The sequence below is a fragment of the Lathyrus oleraceus genome, chromosome 1 (genome assembly GCF_024323335.1).
Source record: "Lathyrus oleraceus cultivar Zhongwan6 chromosome 1, CAAS_Psat_ZW6_1.0, whole genome shotgun sequence".
Lineage (NCBI taxonomy): Eukaryota > Viridiplantae > Streptophyta > Magnoliopsida > Fabales > Fabaceae > Lathyrus > Lathyrus oleraceus.
Window position 1 is genome coordinate 314,136,959 of NC_066579.1, and position 9,942 is coordinate 314,146,900.

Consider the following 9,942-nt stretch of genomic DNA (forward strand, 5'->3'; position numbering starts at 1 on the left):
GGTGGAAAAGAACAGGAAAGACCTTAATTTAGATTTTGGGTTCGGGAGGTACATTATACAAAGGGAAGGTGTTAGCACCCTTTGTATCCATGGTTATCCATGGGCTCTTAATTGCTCGATCACTTATATTATTTTTGTCTAAAAAGTGTTTGTGAATTGTTTGGAAAATTGTTTTGAAAAGAGAATTTAACTTTGTAATGATTCTTGTATGAATGTATACAAAGTGGTTATCCCGTTTTAGTTTTGAAAATTGTTTAGAAAAATATAACTCGGTAATGATTCTAGTATGAATGTATACCAAGTGGTGATTTTCTAAAGGCATTTTGAAAGGTGTGAGGTGCAAAAAAATGTTTTAAGTTGTGAGCCAGCAATTAAGAGTTATACCGACCCAAGGTCTTTACGGGCATTTCCTATCCTTATGAGGGTAAAACTGTCCTTATTATTGAGAAATAAGTAGTTTTATCCTTTGGATGTAAAAGGGTCATCGTAGGGTCATCGATTGGTCATTGAAGGCAACAGTTATGAGGATACCTTAGCATTCGAAGGGACTATCATCATTTAACCGTAGGCAACATCGGAGGGTCATCGAGGGACAAAGTTGTATATTCGAAGGCAACATCCGAGGGACTATAATTTATTTTATGATGATTTAACCGAAGGGTCTTTGCTAAGGGTATCCCCACGTTCGCGGGACATGACCGTAATATCGTAATCGTAAGGCAACAAAGAGAGGTCCAAGATCACTTATTCAAAGGCAAAGTTTTACAATTAATTATATAATTAGGATGAAACTCCACATTAAAATTATTAAAAATAATATATTAAAAAATTAATACATTAAAAAATTAATACATTAGAAATTAATACATTAAAAATTAATTTAGGGTGAAACTCCACAAGGGTATCCCACAAATAAAGTGGAATACCTAGCCAATAACCTTTTCCTGGGATATGTGAACCTTTACGAAACTCAAAAAAAAAAAAGAAACATGTCAGAACACCAAATCAGGGTGCAATCGAAGATTACACCGGAGAAATATCACAACAATAAATAGGATAGGATGAATAATGCATGGCTATGATAAAACATAAAAAAAACAGAATAGGCCACGGATTTTGAATTTGAAAACAGCCCCACGTTAGGAACTTTGAATTTTATGGCATTTTATCACAGGAGTAACATGATCAAACATTCAGGGTATTCAGGCATATTTAAATTCCCATACGCAAGCAAATTATATATCAACATTTAATCATGATGCATTATATATGTAGATATGGCCAATTGAAAGTATAAACAATAGAGATACGCAAACCTGTTTGCCAATTCAAGGTTGAAGGGATTGACCCCTTGTAGTATCGGAATAAGTTAGGCAGCGGGAATTGGACGGCGATGGCTTCGGTGCAGATGGGCTGCCTTCAGGGTTTCTTTACTCTGAATTCTCCGGGTAGGCAGGGTTCCTATGCCAAAGTTTCTATCCGTCCTTCTCTGTTCTCTCTCTTTCTTTTTCCTCAAGGTTTTGTTCCAAGGAAACCTCAGAGTGTTTTGCTTCTCTTCCTTCTTTCTCCAGTGAATCTCCCAGTGTAAACTCCAAGTGTAAACTCCAAGTGTAACTCCCCCTCTGAAACTTCAGTATTTATAGACTAATTTCGTGGGTAATGGGCTTGAAATGAGGGAGACCCAAGTCCAAAATAATTTGTTATATTTTATTTATATATTTATTTTAATTATTTAATTAATTAATTAATTAATTAATTAATTAAAATTTTTTTTTTTTTTTTTTTTTTTTTTCGTTTTTTTTTTTTTTTTTTTTTTTTTTTTTTTTAGGAAAAATGATGGGTAATTTTTGGGGTATGACACGCAGTTACTTGCCGAATCCCTAATTTTTGCCTAGATTGCCCCAGGATGAGGTACTCAATCTAGCGGGATGCATATTCATTTTTTTATGTCTCTAAATTTTTCCTGGATCGCCCTTTCGGGTTTTCAATCCACCGAGACGCTCATTTTTGCCTAAGTCGCCCTTTCGAGTTTTCAACTTAGCGAGCTATTCTGTTTTTATTTTTTAGGCGAAGTATTTCTTGACTGCATCTGAATTCATAGGACGAGTGAAATCCTCCCCATCCATAGTTGTAAGCATCAAAGCACCGCCTGAAAAGGCTCTCTTAACAACATATGGACCTTCATAGTTTGGAGTCCACTTGCCCCTGGAATCGGGCGCGAAAGACAAGACTTTCTTGAACACAAGGTCACCTTCTCGGAACACACGAGGCTTGACCTTCTTATCAAAAGCTTTCTTCATTCTTTGTTGATATAACTGACCATGGCACATGGCAGTCAATCTCTTTTCTTCGATCAAATTCAGCTGGTCATAACGACTCTGAACCCATTCAGCAATCAGTCAACTTGGGGTTTGAGGGTGCCATTTTTTATTTATTTTTCTCTACATTTTTTCTTTCTTTTTTATTATTATTTTTTTTATTTTGATTTTATTTTATTTTTCACCCCCTTTTTTTTTTACATTTGTAATACCCCAATTTGACTGTTGCCGGATTCTCAAGATGCGGCTGAATGATCTGCTTTCATGCTCAAGTAGACGGGTAATCTCGTCAGGAATCTCTTCAACATCATCTTCCTCTGCCTCGAATACAGGGAATTCAAAATTGGGAGATGGCGTTGGATTATTATGTTCAATGGGTTTGATTAACCTGCATAATGATTTTGGATATGAAAAGCTTTTAAAGATCAAACAAGGCAATCATTATGCAGATGAAAGGATTGATTTTATTTGTTTTTAGGGTTTTATGTGGTCACCAATTTCATGCAAAAAAGCGAAAAGGGAAAACAATTGGAAAAACAAACATTTAACATGAATTTATTGAATGAAAACATCATTGTATTTATGCTGCCAACAATGTCATCACTTCTCCTTTTGGCATGGGAGAAGGGTTTTTAAACAAAGTGATCATTACTTTGATTTGTGGATAACTGTAGGAACATCCACAGCGACCCAATTGTTGCAGATCCCTCCAGGGATGACAAAATTGTCAGAGTCCTTTGCATCTTCTTCCAAAACAACAGCAGTTTCTTCCTCACGACCGGTATGGATGAAACCTCCACTCTTGAACAGCCCTTTCTCATTGAAGACCCCAGAAGAAAAGCCAATGCCAACCCGGGACTTATTGTCTTCCAGCTCGATCATTTTTCCTAGACCAGCAATTGCACCACATTCAATGGATAATTTCACATCTCTATAGGAAGCAAATGAAAGAGTTCTCTTCTCAACAGGCTCAGCTATAGATAAAGCTTAGAAAGGAGTTCCAACTTCATCCTCAACATCTATGTATGAGAAGGAAGACAAGTGGCTAACCAGGAGAGCCTTTTTCCCTTGAGTTCACGGTTCTCTTGCTCGAGATGATCCATCAATCTCGAAGAGTTGGCTCTGGTGTAGTACCGGTGAGTCAGCTTGTCTTCAAAACAAATGAAGAGCACAGAGTTAGACCACAGGACCAGAAGCCGGGAACAAAACCTGCTTATGTATATGATGCATGCAATGCTTGTGCATATGATTTGTTTTTATTTCAAAGGAACTCTAGGGTTTTATTTGCAAATTTTTGGAAATATTAACTGTTTATCACATATGGAAATATCTCATAAAATAATTCTTTGTCTTTCCATGTCTGAAAATTTGCAAATAAACCCCTTAAGTTCCTTGAAAGTTTTCTTATTGTTTGATGATATGAATGCAAATGGATGCATGGATGCATGAATGCAACAATCACACTCAAGGATCACGCAAAGCACACCAGACAAAGGTCATGGGATGGATCATATCATCCTTAATATCAATCATCCATTTTGGTGGATTATGGTTTACACCTTATCAACACCCAAGTTCCATTGATATTAAGGCCATATGAACGGATCAACCATGAATCAAGGGTTTGTTGCAAGTCACGAGCATGGAGTCTCGGTTAAGAACCACCCAAAGGGAGTGTACTAGGGTTTAAACCTGCCGATCATGTTCTACAAGAGGTTCCCATAGTCATCATCCCATCTTTCGAATATTATCGGAGAAACGACTACTCGTATTCCAAAAATATTCTCAAGAGAGACTCTTATGAGTGTAGTATCGCGTAACAATCATATCAAATCTTACATTTGAACGACCTTCGCACTACATCCTAAGCATAGGCCAAGATGGGCTTGGTAAACTAAGGTCCTTGGCTTCTAAGGTCTATATTGGAAAGAGTAATGCCTAACCACAACTTACTTGTGTGACATTATTGATCCCAACATGACCTCCACCAAGTGAATGGACTCGCAAGTCAACTTGCTAAGGAATAACTCCACAAAAGTCGACGAGACTACGCCATTCTCCTATCCTAAGTGCACTCGAGTTCGGGTATAGAACTCATCTCACAAAGATCACCAAGCACACAAGCAATTAATATATCAAGCAATTCAATCATTACAAACAATACAGTAATCCCAAATTGCACAAAAATATGTCACCACAAATATAATACAACAAGTGTGAAAAGTTGGCAAAACCCACTGGGATTTTTTTCCCCAGCAGAGTCGCCACTTTTTTGTAGCGGTGTATTCGTTACCATTGGAAATATTAACTAAATCCAAGGTAAATCATACAAAGTCGAGTCGCCACCGCACTTCTATTTATCCAAAGGAATGGTTAGAAAGCGAACAAAAACCTATAAAGTTTTACAAATAAAACTAGTAAAAGAGGGTCAGAGATCTGGGTAAGGGGGTTGGTTATGCAAAGGGAAGGTGTTAGGCACCCAATGCATCCTAGGTACTCCTAGGGAGCCCTTTTCACGCTTGTTGCAAAGGTTATTGTTTATGAAATTTATTTGTGCAAACATGATTGAAGAGATGAGAAAAGAATATACAAGTTTATTTACATTTTGTGTTTGGATGGATAAACCCATTGCCTACGTACCCTCTTATGAAAAGATTAGGATCAAAACCTCGTAGTTCGGGTAAAAAATTTCAAAACAAATGAGTGGATTGATTGGTCCAAAAGCCTTAAGGTCTTTTGTTATCAAAGGGAGAAAACTCGACCTGAAAAACCACAAGTCCACCATGTGAGGATAGCTTCGACATGCTAGTGAGGGGTTAGCCCTGTAATAAGCATGGAAGGCTCATTGTCCATCACTAAGGACAAAGGTGAGTATTATATCTACCACAAAGATAACTCAAACCTAATAGCTAAAGGTTATGAAAAATTTGATTAAGAAGTGGACATATGGAACCACAAAAGAACACATTTGAGTGGGTTACATTAACCAATTATAAGTATGTACAAAATGGTCAAAGTTGACTTAAAGATTCAATTCAAAATGAGTATTAGTGAAAAGAGTTTGAAAAATCAAAGGCATATGGCCTAGGTTTCTAATTTGAAAACAAAGTCAAATGTTTGCATAATTTTTTGGTTTTGGGTTAAGGATGAAAAAGGTTAAGTTCTAAAGGAAACAACAAAGGAGGTGAGGGTTAAACAAATGAAAACCACACTAGGAGTTCCTCTCTTGAGATCATAGAGATGATCCAAGTAAGTACCATCCTTTGGAATAAGCAAGCACGAGGCATAAGCAATCAAAAAGTCTCAATAAGAGAACCTCAAAGAAAAAGGAAACAGAATGCCAATCTATGGACTTACATCCAACTCCTGCAACAATACAAGGAAACAGAATGCCAATCTATGGACTTACACCTGACTCCTAACACAACAAACATCAAAAGCAAACACATCAAAATGCAATCATCACACTCTATATACAAACAAGAGGCTTAGACAAATGGTTGGGCTTTAGTCAAGAGGGGTCATATCAACCTCGACAAACAAGCCAAAACTGTAAGGGTATGCTGAAGCTCTTAACCACTAACATTGAGAGTTAGGGTGAAGCTGATCAAAGATGGTAATGAGGATTAGACCTCATGCTCTTAACCATGGCCTGGGTGAGCTCAATGATAAAGAAAGCGTGGGGATCCAGAATGAGGGATCCTATTCCACTTGACTGACACTGGACAAATGATCTTGGGTATTTGTTCAAGAGCATCAGCACGTAGTGCGAGCATAATGAACGACTCACTGAATAACGGGGGATTGATTGCTAATCCCTTTTATCCGTCAATTGCCTCTTCACTTAGGAGGACTTATCAAGTAGCACTTGCCTCATTTAGAGGTCTTTGGTACAAATGTAAACAATCACAAACAGAGCCTCTTAAGGAGGACTTCAGCCAAAATGCCTGCCAAAAAGGTGATAGGACTTCCAGACTACATGGAGTAAGAGAGTAGCTACCTAAGTGGTGTATCAACCACAATCCACAGCTCAAGCAAGAGCTAAAAGCAAGCAACTAATGTACCTGTACAAAAGCTAAACAGTTAGTATCTCAGACAACCAATCAGAAAACAAACAGTGAAATCATCCAACTGTTACATAATTCAATGTGCAATGTTCAAGCAATTAGATGAAGCAATGAGATCAACACATCAACTTAAATCCCTATAAAACACAAAGAAGTCAGAACACAATCCAATTTGCATCTCAAAAGGTGAGCAACTCAACCATTAATGCTAAATGTCCAAACCTGAAATACAAGTCAAGGTTAGTTCATGTACAAAACACTAGTACAAAGACTAGGTCCAAAACCAAACCAAATGATCAAAGCAGAAGTCAATCTTTCATATATTGCACATTTAAACATTCAATAAAATGTCCTAAAAAGGACCAACATCAACTCACAAGGCAAGTAGCCCAAATGATCAATGTAAAGCAAAGGCAAGCAAAGGTGCACAAAATGGACATCCAAGTTAGAAAATCCAAATCAAAACAGAAAAGCATCCAATGGCCTTGAGATTTTTTATGCAAGCTACTCATGTTATGAACAAGCAATGTGCAAAAAATTAGATCCAGAAGAACTCAAATGATAGGTAAACAAAAATGCACAAATGCAATGCCCAAAATGTGACACAAATTGTCACACTAAATCTAAATGTGTCAAAAACAGTGATAGCATATGATAAAAAATTCAAACCAGGGCTCAAAAATTCATATCACATGTGAAGATTAAGCATGCAAAAATTCAGATCAACTGGATCAACACATAGTATTTCACAAAGCATTGAATGTAACATGTCAATTTAGCACAATGTTCAATCAAAAATTTCAAAATAAAAATCCAGAAACAAACAAATCATGAAATTAATCCTATAAAAAACTAGACATTAAAACAAGATTGTGAAAAAAATTTGGAGTCAATTTGGAGCATTTTGCTATTTTTTATTATTTTTTAAAGATGAACAAAATAATGTGAAATAATATGAAATAATGGAGGGAAATGACAAAATTCAAATAAAATCAGCAATATGCACAACCAAGGAATCGAACACACGCATGGAAGGATCAAAAGCGCTCATGAAACGCTGCGTTTCATTTAATATGTGGCACGCACAATCAGCAAGTCAAAGCAACACATGGCCAGTCAAACACACATGAACCAATGAAACAGCCAGGCAAGCGCACAATCAGCAGGTCCACATGGCAAAAACCCTAGGACACGCAGAGACGCCGGAGCTAAGCTCCGGTCGTCTTCTCCGGCCGTCTCCGGCGGAGATGCAACAAATTTTTTTCCAGATTTCATCGAGCCATACACCAATCGAAAGCTCTTCTCACGTAGATCACGAATATGCATTCAAAACATCCTAAAACCTCATGGATTTTCCAGATCGAGCAAGAACTTTTTCTAGATCCAGACTTTAAATCAACATAACATGCACAATACTTGATCATTTTCAATTCTACTTATATCTACATGATCCAGGCAAGGAAATCTACATTTCTATGGTCTTAAAATGGCAAAAGGAAAGGACGAAAATTTCACTTACTTGAAATGGCAGTGGTTGAAATCGTGTCCTCAAGCTTCCAAACTCTCTAGATCTACTCCTCTATGCTTGACTAGAAGCTTTATGCAAGAAACATCACTTGAAACAACCTGAATCAAGCTCAATTTCAGAAATCCATTGACATGTTGAAGCTTTGGATCTGCACGATTCTGGACAGAATTCTTCAAACCAGTGGTTGAATCTTGCTCAGTGATACACCATGATCATGATTATGCAAAGAAATTGAAGAATTATGTGAAGAAATTTGAGTTTCGAAGAGAGAGAAAAATGGAGGGAATTTGGAAATTTTTGATCTGAAATTCTGTTATGAGCAAATGAGATTAGGGTTTAGCTTATATATAATGTGTTAATGACACTGAAAACACAATTAAGCTTTGGTTAATCAAGATTAGTGAAATGTGAGGTGTAGTGCAAAAAATGCAAGTGTGCTTAGCATGGACATGCTACACGTGAACAATGCTCATGCAAGGTCCAAATTCACTTAAAATCATTCAATAATCAAGATGGAAGTGGTATTTGGCTTGCATGATCAACCAATTTTGAATTATCAAAATTCCCTCCAAAATGCACATGTGTAAGCCAGTGATCATATGAACTTCTTCCATGCATGTCAAAGGTTGATTTGGAAAGTCTTGGTCATAATAAGCATTTTGCAAAAAGGATGGACCAAATTGGAGTTTTGTAGCAAAAGTTATGTCACTTTGAACTTCCATGTACACCTTGTGATCAAATGAGCATAACTCCTCAACCATTCATCATATGGACATGATTTAGGACTTTTTGAAAAGGGGAGACAAATATCTACAACTTTCATGTTCACCAAAAATCCATTTGAAACTTCTTTGACATTGACAAGTCAAGTTGAATGTGGACCAAAAACTTGCCATTTTTGGAAACATTGAATTACAGGTCATTTTCCATTTTTAGTAACTTTTGTCATGACCTCAAAATCTTCAAGATAGATGTTTGAAATGACAAATGGACTTTGTTTGAACATGATTGAGGTGTTTAAATCTCATCTCCCCATCTCATAGTCCTCAATTGACTGCACAGTTGACCATTTGGTCTTCAGATGACCTTGGAATGCCTGATGAATATGAGCCTTTATCTTTTGATGAAATGGCTTCAAAATGAAACCCTAGCTCATGTAAGCTCAATATAATGATCATGTGGTCCTTATACCAAGGAAAATATCTCAGCTCTTGCACAAAGGAATGCTCTTGAAGTGCTTGACCTGTGCTTGGTTGATGCTACAAAACAAAAAGGTTAATGACATATTTTTGTGCTTTTGGTTAGTGAACAAAATGATAAAAGCAATGATATACAATACAAGCATGCCTGTTGATCTCAAACCACTCACAAGGAGGTCCCACCCAAAGGGAAAGGAAGCCAAGATGCTCAATGATCCTTGAGGCTATGCAATGCAATGCTATGATGCCATGAGGGATCTTAGGGACAAAATTGGGGTCTTACACGCACACATAGACTTCATTCCCAAAACGAATACAACATTTAAAATATCAAATTTTCACTTTTCAAACAGTGTTAACCGGTTAACGCATATGGTTAATCGGTTAACGCAAAACAGGATGCACTTCCTGGCAGATTTCAACAGTGTTAACCGGTTAACGCATTTGGTTAACCGGTTAACGCAAGATAGAATACAATTTTTAACAGATTATTAATAGTGTTAACCGGTTAACGCTTTTGGTTAACCGGTTAACGCAAAACAGAATGTTATTCCTGCGTTAACAAAAAAACAGAATGCAGAATTTTCTGCGTTTTTCATCGTTGGAGGACTTTCGGACCTCCGATTTCGATTCCGTAAAAAGCCACACGTTCAGAAAATTCTAACTCATACAATACTCTAAGTATATAACATTAATTTACAGTTTTAACACAATCAAATCACAACAAATTAAGAATATTCATCAAGACCTAACAATTCCAAAACCATGCAAAATTAGGGATTTCAACCTAAACATACATCTACCCCTTGACCCGATCATACTAACCCATA